Source organism: Phocoena phocoena, chromosome 6, assembly GCF_963924675.1.
Source record: "Phocoena phocoena chromosome 6, mPhoPho1.1, whole genome shotgun sequence".
In the NCBI taxonomy this organism is placed as follows: Eukaryota; Metazoa; Chordata; class Mammalia; order Artiodactyla; family Phocoenidae; genus Phocoena; species Phocoena phocoena.
Genome location: NC_089224.1, coordinates 14379186 through 14393755, shown reverse-complemented (window position 1 = coordinate 14393755; position 14570 = coordinate 14379186). Strand labels below are relative to the sequence as shown.

General features: G+C 36.9%; 1 pseudogene; it reads right to left on the bottom strand.

The window, feature by feature from the left end:
- The window catches only part of LOC136124991 (large ribosomal subunit protein uL24 pseudogene), a 67449-nt pseudogene extending 59467 nt beyond the window's left edge, over window positions 1-7982 (bottom strand).
- Between the last annotated feature and the right edge of the window lie 6588 nt (window positions 7983-14570).

Sequence of the window (14570 nt, the reverse complement as noted above, 5' to 3'; positions counted from 1 at the left end):
ATTAGAGCAAAAATTAGATTAACGTATGAGAAAGTATACTGTAAACTTTTGCTACTCAACCTTAACCAAAGCTGAACCTAGGAAAATTCACGTTGCTTGCTTTTTTTGTTTTTTACTACCAAAGATCAATGTGGGAAGTATTGCAAATATGCTGATCCTATTGACATATTCAATGTCAGTCTGTACCTCACTGCCGTCCTATAATTCTTTAACTTTTGTGGCCTCTCTGTTGCATTATCTAAAATGGTGGTTTCATACTTTTTTCACGTGCCTCAAATCTCTACTTCTGCCTCATTTCAGCTCCTGTGAGTAGATGGCCTTGGCTCTGTTATCAAGAATGATTGGGTCCATCCAATGGGAGGTCCCTTTAATGTTTTTGCATTTTATCTGGATGTATTTTCCTGGATTGTCATCTTTCCTACCTCTCTTTGCTCCTGCCCAAAATCTCTAGGTCCTAAAGATTAGCTTGACTGAAGCCCATCTTCTCCTGCTCGTATGAAGCCTAAGTCATTATCTGCTCAGCCTCTTCCCTCACTCCCTACTCATTGACTTGTTGCCTTCAGACATGTTCAGGTCTCACCACCTCCATATAAACTCTCCTTCACCCTGGTTCTACCTTACATTACCATGACATCTCCCTCTTTCCTGGATCCCAAGTCTTAAGTGAGTAGTCTTTCCTCATCCACCTTTCAATATTTACCGTCTCGTTATTTCTCACACCCTATTTCCTGTGACTTTTCAGGTGTCCTTCCCATCTTTGTGGCACTAGCATCTTCTTTGGTCTCTGTGACAACGGCTCTCCTCATTTTTGTCTTACATCTCCCACTCTTTCACTGACTCCCTTTTCTTTCTTGTCTTCCAAGTAGTTTTACACCAAATCCATTCCACAGCCATCTTTTCATTTTAGAATTTCTCCCTTAAGATTATTAACCATTCTCACAAATTCTAATATGTACATAACTCTCAAATTTGGTCAATGCCAGTCTTTTGAGTTTTATTCTTGTATTTCCGATTGTTTGATGGTTACCCCCACCAAGCTCATATTTAAAATTGAATTCGTTGTATATCCCTCAAGCACATTTTCTCCAGTCTTCTTATTTCTATTAATGACATTATCAACTGTATAATATTGGTGTTTCAATCTCACTCAACCACCGACTCAATCACGTTTAGTCTAAATGTCTAAACGTATTAGATTCATATTTAAAATCATGTAATCAGTCTAGCCCATGCAGTGAAAGAAACCTCCTAAATACACACACACATTTTTTCTCTTTATCATTTATTTTTGTGAATAACATGTAAATATTATGAGTGTGAAATTGGTTACTAAGGATAATCTGATTTGATGGCATTGTATTTATTGGAAGAAAGGAATGGATTTATAGTAATTGGACATGCGACTATTGTCCAGGAACTAACCAAATCAAATACATATTGTAGCATGAATGTCTTTTACAGTAACAAATGCATTCTGCCTTTAGTGTATTTTAAAATTTGTCTTATTTTATATCTTAGGTTGAAATGTTAAGTGATAGCAGAAATTGTATTCCATTCATCTCTGTTTTAGCTGTGGCCCCTAGAACTTGCTCTTGTAAGATAGGTAATCGGTAAACATTCACTAAATTTACAAAGGCATTCACAAAGTTCTTGAGGTATAATGCAAAAAGCTACCCCAAATGTGGAATGGCTAGTGGAACAATTGCTGACAACAGAGTAGAAGGGTTGCAAAGAGCAACCTTTACTTATTTGTGTACTTTTTCCTAGGCTCAGACATTACTGTGGCATCTTCAGTAAGAAACAAGGACATTAACACAAGAAATGCATACATTTCTACCCATGTTAACACTTTGTGTTTTTTATTTTTATATTATTTATTTATTTTAACATCTTTATTGGAGTGTAATTGCTTTACAACGGTGTGTTAGTTTCTGCTTTATAACAAAGTGAATCAGTTATGCGTATACATATATCCCCATATCTCTTCCCTCTTGTGTCTCCGTCCCTCCCACCCTCCCTATCCCACCCCTCTAGGTGGTCACAGAGCACCGAGCTGATCTCCCTGTGCTATGTGGCTGCTTCCCACTAGCTATCGGTTTTACATTTGGTAGTGTATATATGTCCATGCCACTCTCTCACTTTGCCCCAGCTTACCCTTCCCCCTCCCCGTGTCCTCAAGTCCACTCTCTAGTAGGTCTGCACTCTGTGTTTTTTATATCCCATCTTTTTCTTTGTGATTGGCAAGCCCTACATATTTAGCTTAATGTTCATTCTGGGTGTCCTCCTAGAAATATCGTGAGATTAGCTCACTTATGAAACTTGAGCAATTGTACTACATGATTATTGCCTGTAATAATGATAATGAGTTAATAAAGAGAAACATGGATTCAACAATTCTCAAGACCAACAGAGCTCTATGGAACCATCTGAAGTCCAATTGGAGGCAGTTCTTAAAGAGCCAGTGAGCAAAATTTAGACAGTTTATAAAAGCAGTCAGAGCCAAGAATCATGAAAACATAAACCTTAGGGAAACTAACTTCCGACTGTATAAGTGTCCTCTTTAAGTTTCACAGTTACCTGTTTAAAAAAAATTACAAAATTCCAGTACTTTCCATTTTATTTTGGAACTGGATTGTCTCAGAATCAAGCCACTGTTCTTATCTGACTTTTGGTTGGTCTCACACTGCCTTTTTATTAGTTTGGCTGGTGTTGGTTCTAAGCACCATGCCTAAAATTGTGGGCAGGTCAACAAAATCCAGTTTTTTGTTTTCGTTGCCGACATGTTATATATACCCTCATAGAATACTTAGTGGGTAAATGGAATAGTCTCCATTCTTTGTGGCAATAGGAATTATTTTCAAATGAGTCATTTGCTGTAAATGAATGTGGTGGTGTGGGCTACCGCTTATACCAGCAGTGTGTAAAGTTAGAAACATATTCTAAGAAACCTTAGAATATGAAGACATGACTTAAATCTTGGGAAGTTTTTAAATTGATAGTTTGATATTTGATTTCTTAGACTCACACATGATGTATGGAATATTTACCAGGGAAGAAATAAGGGAAAAAAAGGAAAAGAAAGGAAAAAATAAAAACCCCACAAATACCTTTTCTTTGACTTTTTTTTTTCCTTTTCTTTGACTTTTATTTTTTCTTTTAGCCTACATAGATAAAACAAAGTTCAGAATTTACTGCCAAACACTTATTCATAAGTGTAAGTCAAATTAAATGAAGACAAGTTAATAACAGCACTTTGTAAAATGATAAATAGCTAAATAAAAGGAAGGCATTATTACATTACAGATCATTTAAAGCTATATTGGACAATATGGAGCAGTTTAGGAAAGATTTCAATTTATGACAGATTGTAAGCTCCTCAATGCCAGGAAAGAAGTTCTGCTTCATCTTTGTATCTATTCAGAAAAGCGGTATATTTTAATATAATTTTATATTTATATATAAAATATATTAACATAATTTGCATATATTATATATAAATCTTATATATATATGAAATTTTCAAAGAAGTAGTGCAACCTTAACAAGTTTTTTTTTAATTACCTTAAGAGTCACCGGTATATGTTTCTATTGTTTTATGGAAACATAAAGAGTTAAATTCAGAAAAGTAAGGGAAAGCAGGGGCCAGGATTCTCCAGTGTGACACACTAGAAATATCCCTACAAAACAGAAATGTCTATGGATTGATGTGTCGTATCTCAAAATATGGCCCTACAAATATAATAGGATGAAGAAAACATCTTGGTGACTCATCTATTTTCAATAGATGCTCTAATGCAGTATTGTAAATGGGAGGTATTCCTGTCCCAAAACAACACACCCAAACCTGTTAAATAAATTCAACTTCATATGTCTGTTTCTCTATAGAAAATGTTAAAGCCAGTTGTTAACACACTTTGGAGACTTAATAAAGGTTCACCAAAAATACAGAATAGACTTCCTCCCCTGTTCATTAATCCTACCAAACCCTCCAAATCCAGGTCTCACCTTCTCCTGGACGCATCCACACTGCAGAAAGGAAAATTAAAAATCATCTTATCTGACTGGTATTTCACAGGTGAGAGGATTGAGCTGTCGAGAGGTTATGTGAGTGGCCTAAAGTCACACAGTTGTTCTGAGGCCAGAACCCAGATCTTCAAGTCCAGGTCTACTTCACTTTCGCCACTTCCTCACCATCCGTAGTGAATTTCTCAGGCTTTGAAGATGACCAATAAATGCAATTTAGGGAGGTAGTGTTCTAGGAAATGGGTGAAATGTTCCGGGACCACCTCCCTAGTGGGGTCTTCCTGACAAAGAAAATAGATGTAAGAGGCTTCTTAGAGGTGAAACCTCACTCTTTAGTTTGAGGGGGTGATGTTGGCAGTTACAACAGAGTGGGAACAACTTCCTTGCCAACATTATTATAGCTTACCTTTGATATCAGGAATGAGTGTACGTTCTAGAACACTGGTTTTGAAAACAAATCAATAAATGGACTTCACAGGCTCAGTACTTCTCATGAAAATCTATGCAGAATTTTGTTAATTTTTTTTTTTTTTGCATTTATCGGCCAAGTCCAAAGATTTCCTCAAATTATCTAAGGGTTTTATGAACCAAAGAAGACATAAAAATCACAGGTCTAGACTGTCAAAGGAAGTAAATCCTGCTCTAAAACTGCAAAGTTGCTGTTTTTATGTTTAGTATTTCCAGCCTCTCCTTTCTGTAATATTTTGTCTTCATTAACGATATTCTGTTCCAGTCATTCCCTCCCATTTCAATACTCTGTTCTGATGGTCTTTTCCTCCCTCTTCAAAGCCTGTCTTCAAGAAGAAAAATATTCAAAACTCTTTCCTCCCCACTGAGATGGATGTGACCCATAAAGCTGTCATTCATCTACTCTCTTCTGTTTAGTTGAGCTGGACGTTTGAAGGCGTCCAGCCACTTCCCGCTTTGGTCATGAGAGGATGTCCTCCACATTCCTTGGCTATTTGCCATCCTCTCTTTCAGACCAACTTTAATGATTCCAGATGGGATATAATTCTTTTCCTGTGTTTATCAACTTCATGTTCTAGAGAACATGCAGTTTTTTTCGTGAAATGATTATCACAATCATACTAATTAACATATCCATCACCTCCCATAGTTATCATTTTGTGTGTGTGAGAGAGAGAGAGATCTACTATCTTGGCAAGTCTAAAGTGTACAATGCATCATTATTAACTCTGGTCACCATGTATAACATGAGGGCTCCAGAATGTATTCATTTTATAACTGACAGTTTGTCCCCTTTGATCAGTATCTCCCCTTTTCTCTTACACCCCCATTCTCTGGTTGCTATCATTCTACTCTCTGCTACTCTGCGTTTGACTTTTTCTTTTTTTAAGATTCCACATATACATGAGAAAAGGACTGCTGGACTAGCCTGAAGAGAAGGGATCTGCTTTGGGAATTATAGGAAGTAAGGCTGAACACCTATGGGAAGATAAGTTATGTAGGGTCTTCTATTCCATGGTGAATTTAAACAGTGTTATCTTTACAGATTTAGGTACAGAACATGGTCTCTTTGCGGGGACTTTTGGAAAAAAAGGATGCTCACGAAAGTGACTTGGCTGCAAGAGGGACTCTAGAGATGGGTAAAGGGGACAGAATACGATTTGGTAAAGAATTCAGGTGGCCAGTGAATCAGGTATTCAGAACAAAATAGTAGGGAATTTAAGCAAAGGTTAGTTTTCAGATTTTGGCGGGAAGGTAAGGAAGTAGTTGTTATTTGTGAAAATTCTTCCTGGATGGCAAGATTCTTCATACTGACTTAGGTCTAGAGCAGAGCTCAAGTCTTGCGGTGGGTCTAAGACAGGTGTTGGGATATCTCTCGGTACAAATACACACATGCACGCTCGCACATACATTATCCCAAATCAAAGACACAGGACGGTAGGCTAGGCCACCGTTTGGTTAGGCTGGAGGAGGAGTTATATCAGTTGTACAACTTGTATCCAGAACTCTTTTCTGGAAGTACAAAGCTCTGGGTTAGCAAAAGGGACTCAGAGGATAAAGCAGCAACCCAACCGGTACAACTGGACCACCCCTACCCCCTTTTTTGGTAGAAACAATTCTTAATATCTAAAAAATTCCAGTGTATCACAGAGAGTATTGAAAAAACAACTAGAAAAGCTCTCTGTTTCTAACTTGTTGTTTTAGACCGTTGCTGAATTTATGCTTTTAGGTGCATTGCTACCTTTCTAATTTTGCCAAAAAAAGATTCTGTGCAACTGAATAAAAGCTTTTGCTCCAAGACATCCAATGTCCTTTCTGGACCAGTAAAGATCTTCGTTTCACGAATGGGCTAGACGGTAAAAAAGAATGAAATAATGCCATTTGCAGAAACATGGATGGACCTAGAGATTATCCTACTAAGTGAAGTAAGTCAGACAGGGAAAGACAATTATCATATGATATCACTTATATGTGGAATGTAAAAAAATGATAAAAATGAACTTATTTACAAAACAGAAACAGATTCACAGACTTAGAAAATAAACTTACGGTAACCAAAGGGGAAAGTTGTGGGGGAAGGATAAATTAGGAGGTTGGGATGAACATGCTCACACTACTACATATAAAATAGAAAACAGCAAGGACCTACTGTAGAGCACAGGGACCTCTATTCAATACTCTGTAATAACCTATATGGGAAAAGAATCTGAAAAAGAATAGATATATGTGTATGTATAACTGAATCACTTTGCTAGACACTTGAAACTAACACAACATCGTAAATCAACTCTACTCCAATCAAATTTTTAAAAGTGATGTGCTAGACAGAACTCAGGGGTGACACCCCAGTTTATTAGGCTGGAATGGAATGAAACTCAGGTTTCTGGGTAGCTTGAGCTCACATTACTTACCTGATATCTCCTGAGTGCCTCATTCTGGTCTACAAGATCATGTTTGCTCAAAATGCCATCTGAAGTTTCCCTGAAGTAAACACTGACAGGCCGAAACGAAGCTAGAGTGACAGTAAGAGCATAGAACCATGGTTAATATGCACGTAGGGCTTTTGGAGAAGACCTGAGTGCTACACCATTTACGCTGGGATCAAGCATTAATGAGATGTGATAAAGAGAAGCAGACAGTAATCATGACTCACTTTGTCATCTGGTACAAACCACACCCTCTGGTGTGCAAACATGTCCCTCTTTCCCATCCAGAAATGGTGGGAACAGATGGCTTTGGAAAAACTTGTTTTGTAAGATGAACTTCTAAAGGGTCTAGTGTGTTTTTTACATGACCCTTATCTCCAAACACAAGGCCCTCAAATCCTGTATTTTTTCTCACTGTGTGTGTAGGGGGCTGGGGGAGGGAATGCACATTCTCTCAGTCCATGCGAATAAATCTCTTGCCCTGGCCCTGGTCCATTTCTGCCTAAATGAACTCATAAGAAATACTATAATTGGAGCCAAGGTTTGCAGCAAAAAAAAAAAAAAGAAATTTATTTGACTGAGAGAGAGAACTGACTTTATTTCCTCCTGGGACTTTTAAAAAAGATAACTTAGCCTTGTTGACTCCAGCTTTCTTATCAGGCAAATAAGTAGGTTTGGCTAGAAGGCTCACCGAACTAGTTATTCTGTAACTCAAATCCCTGATACATTCAGCAGCATTTCTGTTGGGGTTAATAATGGTGTATTGTGCAAAGCAAGCTTGATTTTCACAGCTCAGTCTTTCCTTTGCTTGGTTCTGTCTTCTCCCTCTCCTCCAAATTATCCTCTCGCCACGCACATTATCAGCTCACTTTATGTCACATAGCATCCCCGGCCTTCCTGTCCCTTCTGCCTTTCATTAGTTCTAAATTCTAAATGTCCTCTCCTCATTTCCTCACTGGTAACTCTTTCAGCCTTCAATCTTGTACCCAAGTCATGAACAATCATTACAACTGTTCCCTTTATGTCTTCAGCCTGCTTCTTCCTCTCTAAGTCTTGTTTATTCATTTTTTTAAATTGGGGTATAGTTGCTTTACAATATTGGGTTAGTTTATACTGTACAGCAAAGTGAATCAGCTATACATATACATTTATCCCGTCTTTTTTGGATTTCCTTTTCATTTAGGTCACCACAGAGCACTGAGTTTCCCTGTGCTATACAGTAGGTCCTCATTAGTTATCTATTTTATACATAGTATCAATAGTGTATATATGTCAATCCCAATCTCCCAATTCATCCCAACCCCCCCTTTCCCCCTTTGTATCCATATATTTGTTCTCTACATCTGTGTCTGTATTTCTGTTTGTAAATAAGATCGTCTATACCAGCTTTTTCAGATTCCACATGTATGTGTTAATATATGATATTTGTTTTGCTGTTTCTGACTTACTTCACCCTGTATGACAGTCTCTAGGTCCATTCATGTCTCTTCTCTACAAATGACCCAATTTTGTTCCTAAGACTAGTTTATTCTTATAAGAAGTTTTCTTGCCTGGACAGAAAGAATCAATAAAACATGACCAATGAAAATATTGCCTCTCTCCTGCACCTTCTCCCATACATAGTGTGTTATTTAATCATTGATTTTATGATATTCAGGTCGCTGGTTCTTGATGATAAATTCTCAGAGAAGAAAAACGTTCTCTACTTGAGCAGTGGGCATGGGCGAACCAAATTCTCGTGCTTATTTTGTTACTTGCTTTGTGATCTTTGGCAAAGGACTGCTGTATGACGTATGCAGATTCATGTTAGTACCTGTCATATGATCTCAGAGTGTCATCATGGTGCAAATGAGTTGCTTTCTTCCCTTGCTCTATTTTTTTTCAAAAATGCTCAGATTAGGAGCTTATGTGAGCCTCTTGAAGGTAGTTTCTTTAGTGTCTGCTGTGTGTGTGTGTGTGTGTGTGTGTGTGTGTGTGTGTGTGTGTATGAGAGGGAGAGGGAGAGAGAGGGAATGTGAGAATATAAAGAAAGTAATGAGTAATCACTTATGGAGTGAATGAATGAAATTGGTTAAAATATATGAAAATCAATGGGGTGTCATTTTCTATTAATAATTAGAACAGAGAAACACATTCACCTACTAATTTATTTATACTTAAGTAAGAAAAGCCAAAGTTCTGAAAAATTCAATGAGATTTTTTTTGTAGCTCCCACTTTTCAGATTTATTTCAGAATTTTCCAAACCCCACATCTTCTTAGAAGGTGTATTTAAGGTTTTTAAATGTAAGTAAAATAAATCGTGCTTTCAGGAAAATGTCACCATGCTAAGAATTAGTTGATTTCAAATTTTCAGATGACTATGACTATTAATTCTCAGTTGATAGGGACTCTGTGAGCACACGACACTCAATAGCGTGAGATCTGCCAACAACAGGTATATTTTTGTTTCCAGTGAAAGGTGTTGCCTATTTTGGCAAGAGTGGAACTAATTTATAAATCACTAATTTACGCTGGTGTTGTGTTTACACACACACACACACACACACACACACACTTACACACATGTATATTTATATATGCATACACTCTCCCAGCAAACAGCCCAGCTATCCAAGACTGCATTCCAATTTGCCAGTATCAGTAAAATTGGTTACAATACCAAAAGGTGTTCTAATAAAATTGTGTGTCTATCCCCAAATGGTGAGAGTGCTCACATGCTTCTGCATGAGTATTTTCTGTAACGCTGTGACAATGAAATGTTGGAAGCAATCCCAACAGAAGTGCATTAGTTTAATTGTTCTGCATCCATCCAATGGAGCACTGAGCAGCGATACAGATGCTTCAGAACTGTACCTATTCATTTAAGAGATTTTCACGATACATTTTCAAATGTAAAAGAAAGCTATAGCACTTAATATCACAGTCTCATTTTGGAAAAAGTAACGCACATATAGATGTGTTGAAAATTTTCTAAATGAATATACCCTGGTGAGAACTTGTCTTTGATGTGGAGAAATTAGACCCTTTAAAAGCCTTTTTTTCTTTTTTTGCTTGTTGGTACTTTCTGTTCTTCTATACTCAACATGAGTTAATATGATAATAAGGAAAAACACTTTCAAGATGGCTATTTGGCCATGTATGTTAAAGCCCAAGAATCATCATCCCCTCAGCATAAGAAAAATTTTACACTTTGGAATAAGACCCAAGAAAATGATTAGAATGTATGCAACGTATCCAAAATATTGGACTAATTTCCCCTTCCTTCAGCAGTGATATCCTTGGCAATATTAAGCAGTATCATTTAAAAAATCTGTGCTAATTTGATGGGTGAAAAATCTGTTTATTTATATTTTATATATTAATCTTTAATTAATGTGGAATTAGTATATCAGACAGGAATTCTAAGTCGATGTTTTTCTTTTCTATATAGTTAATTAGCTAGACTTATTAATTAGTAAACCTACTAATTAATACCATTTATTGAGGACCATAAACTGGTATGAAAATTTAACCTTATTATACACTAAATTTATAGATATATTATGGTCCATTTCTGTACTATCTAATCGATCTCATTTATCTGTCTGTTACTCTGCCTGGACAAGACTTTTATTTTTATTTATTTATTTATTTATTTTTCTTTTGCGGTACGTGGGCCCCTCACTGCTGTGGCCTCTCCCGTTGCGGAGCACAGGCTCCGGACGCGCAGGCTCAGCGGCCATGGCTCACGGGCCCAGCCGCTCCGCGGCATGTGGAATCTTCCCGGACCGGGGCACGAACCCGTGTCCCCTGCATCGGCAGGCGGACTCTCAACCACCGCGCCACCAGGGAAGCCCTGGACAAGACTTTTAAATAGTGTAGCTTCATGATTTAACTCTGGTGAAGATTTGCCCCTCCTTGTCCTCACTTTAATGAAGGGGTGTTTACTAAAATGAATAGAGAATTATTAATCAAGGAACTCAAAAGCATGAACAGGACTGTTTGGGGACCCCTTACAAAATTTTGACAGGTAAACGTGTGATGTATTTTTCCAGGTATCTGGGTCAGTGATATCATTACCACTTGTCTGCACACGTAGACAGTGCTCACCTGCAGATCAGTATTTCTCCGAATCAGCTTTTCTACTATAAATGTTCTAACTCCTTGCCACCCAGCTTCTTTCCTAGGAACAAGAAATAACAGTGTAGAGACTTCAGATAACTCCTTGGGTTCTGTGGGTCATGTTTCATTCTATTCATCCTGACCCCATTCACAGGGTTGTTCCTGATAAATACCTTTCCTCTATATAGTAAGACACGTGCTAAGGTTTGCACCTAACAACTCTGGTAAGTCAAGCAACCCTGGCAGTGATTCATTAGAGAACTGCATACTGGAGACATCTGAGATTGCTTCTGCAAGTCTCTGTGATCTATGAAGATAGTTCAAGACAATATTTGTACATGAAGCTCTCATCTCCCATTCTGCATTCTACTTATTCTTCCAAGTATGTTCTCCTAGAGCTGTACCTTTATCTTTTTTTAATTTAATTTTTATTTTATATTGGAGTACAGTTGATTTACAATGTTGTGTTAGTTTTAGGTACACAGCAAAGTGATTCAGTTATATATATATATATATATATATATATATATATATATATATATATATATATATATATATATATATATATATATATATATATATATATACATTCCTTTTCAGATTCTTTTCCCATATAGCTTATTACAGAGTATTGAGTAGAGTTCCCTGTGCTATATATTAGGTCCTTGTTGACTATCGAACTGTTCCTTTTTCTTTCAAGTCCTTCCATTCGTGGTCATCTTCCAGGTGAAAACGACTTTGGTCAATTTTTTTCTATATTCTTGTCTCGAAATTTCTCTGTGCTTCTTGTGCCACCTTGTCACTACACCACTGCTCTCTTTTCAGGCTTTCCATTGTGCCTTCTGGAATGACTGTGGCATTGTTTACAAAACCTGTGTTACTTTTGACATCACTTCACTTCATTCATCTCTAGCAAGGATAATGTACATCTGTAGCTTTTTAGTAGACAGTCCTCATTCTGTTACCTCCTAAGTATGCAGGAAGCAGTGTTCAGTTTTCCTAAGTTTCCCAGCTATTGGTATCTTTCCTCTTCTATATGTGTGCAAATCGTTTTTCCTCTGAAGCTGGGCAGCACTCTATATTTGCTTAGCCTCCCAGCTACTTCTGCATATTCATCTACAAGTTAGCACACTTTTCACAGATTTTCCTCTTTCAAACCCTAGTTTCTACCACCATCCAAGTGAGTACAATGTTCATGTAATCTGATAAAAAAAGCTGAGCTTATCGCTCAGTTCCTTGACATTCTGTTGCATTTATCTTCCCCTTATGTCATTCTCAGAAATAGCTTCATCCTCAACCTGTTCATCACTCTAAAATTCTCCAGTTTTGGAACATTAAAAAAAGTTTTTGATTTCTAATTTATTATATAAAATTAATAATGTTCACTTTAGAAAAATTTTAAGAGAACTTAAGTATATAAAGAACATACAACTCACCAGTAAGCCCAGGATATTGATAATTTGTAAGTTATATATCAATCTACCTCTATATCAATCTATCTATCCATCTATCCATCCATCCATCCATCCATTTATTGTCTATAATGTGCATGATATCTAGCTAGCTAGCTATCTATTTACCTATAATTCTTCCTCTCAAAACCCTCAGCCACATACTAAAACACACGTACTAATATATAGGTGTACATACATCACTTTTTCTATGTCTGCATGAAGTGGCAATTGAAACTCATTCGGGCCCAAACTGCTAGGCATAAACACGTGCCCTGGAACTATGGCTGTGTAGATGAATTCTCAAAGTTGTAATGTTGAGATCCAAGCAGATCTGAGCAAGAAACACACAGTTTCAGCCTTATTGACTCTCAGTCTAAACAGAACACCTCTTTAACTGCCTATTGCTCTTGAATAATCATGAATAGTGTGACCAATAGCAGTGCAGCAGCTATCCTGCAAGACATCCAAGTTCCATCATGTTCTGTGTATCTCCAGGGGCCTTGTAGTGTCTGGAGCAGAAAGATTAACTCCCTAGGCTCACATGGCCATCTGACACAGGTGTTCTTTTACATGTTTTTTTCATTACAGGTAGCTCTCTTTGCACATGTAAGTGTTTTTCCTTCTCATGGCTTTCTTCACCTGTTATACAGACATTCAAAATATATATACTTTTCAGGGGGCAACATATGACTCCTAAATTGTTTTATATATCTTTTAAAAAATTATTTTAACAAGCATGCTTTTTTTTTTGTGGAAACTTGAGAACAATACTTCATTGCCTCATTTCTGCATATATTTTTATAGACTTCAAGTTGGTTATTTTATCTGTATTCAATTTGAATGGAAAGACATCATTCTAGTTCTGGTGTTTCCTCATATACACGCTGATGGAATTGCAACAACAGATTTATGAATCCCAATGTCCAACATGCTCCCCCAGTCCCTCACCTAGCCCCTACCCCTTACTTTTAACACATGACTCTGCTCTTATTTTATGGAGAAAGTACTTTTCATAGTGTGTATACTTCTTCGCCAACCTTCAGTAATATTTTTTAGATGTTCCTTTATCTTAACAATTTATAATCCAGAACCTTAGTTTAATCCATTTATAAACCCTCACATAAATGATCAATTTATATTTGACAAAGGAGCCAAGAGTACTCAATGGAGAAAAGATAGCCTCTGCGATAAATGGTTTTGAGAAAACTGGATAATAACACACAGAAGGATGCAGTTGGACCCCTATCTTATACCGTACACAAAAAATAACTCAAAATGGATTAAACACTTAACTATAAGACCTGAAATCACAAAACTCCTAGAATAAAACATAGGAAAAAGTATTCTTGGCAATGGTTCTGGCAATGATTGTTCGGATTTGATGCCAAAAACAAAAGCAACAAAAACAAAAATAAGCAAGTAAGACTACATCAAACTAAAACAATAAAAACGAATAAAACAAAACTGCACAACAGGTAAACAATTGACAAAATGAAAAGGCAACCTACAGAATGGAGAAAATATTTGCAAATTATATATCTGGTAAGGGGTTAATAACCAAAGTATATAGGAACTTATACAACTCAATAACAAAAAAACATACAGTCCAATAAAAAAATGGGCAAAGACCTGAAAAAACATTTTTCCGAAGAAGACATACAGACAGTCAACAGGTACATGAAATGATGTTCAACATCACTAATCATCAGGGAAATGCAGAACAAAACTACAATGAGGTATCACCTCACACCTGTTAGAATGTCCATCGTCAAAAAAACAATCGATAGACAGTGCTGGTGAGAATGTGGAGAAAAGGCAACACTTGTGCGCTGTTGGTGAGAATGTTAATTGGTGCAACAACTAAAGAAAACAGTATGATGATCCCTCAAGATATTAAAAATAGAGCTACCATACGATCCAACAATCGCACTTGTAGGTATTTATCAAAAACAATTGAAATCAAGGTCTCAAAGAGATGTCTGTACTCCCCTGTTCAGTGCAGCATTACTCACAATAGCCAAAATATGGAAACAATGTAATGTCCATTGATGGATGAGTGGATTAAAAAATTTATATATGCATACAATGGAATATTAT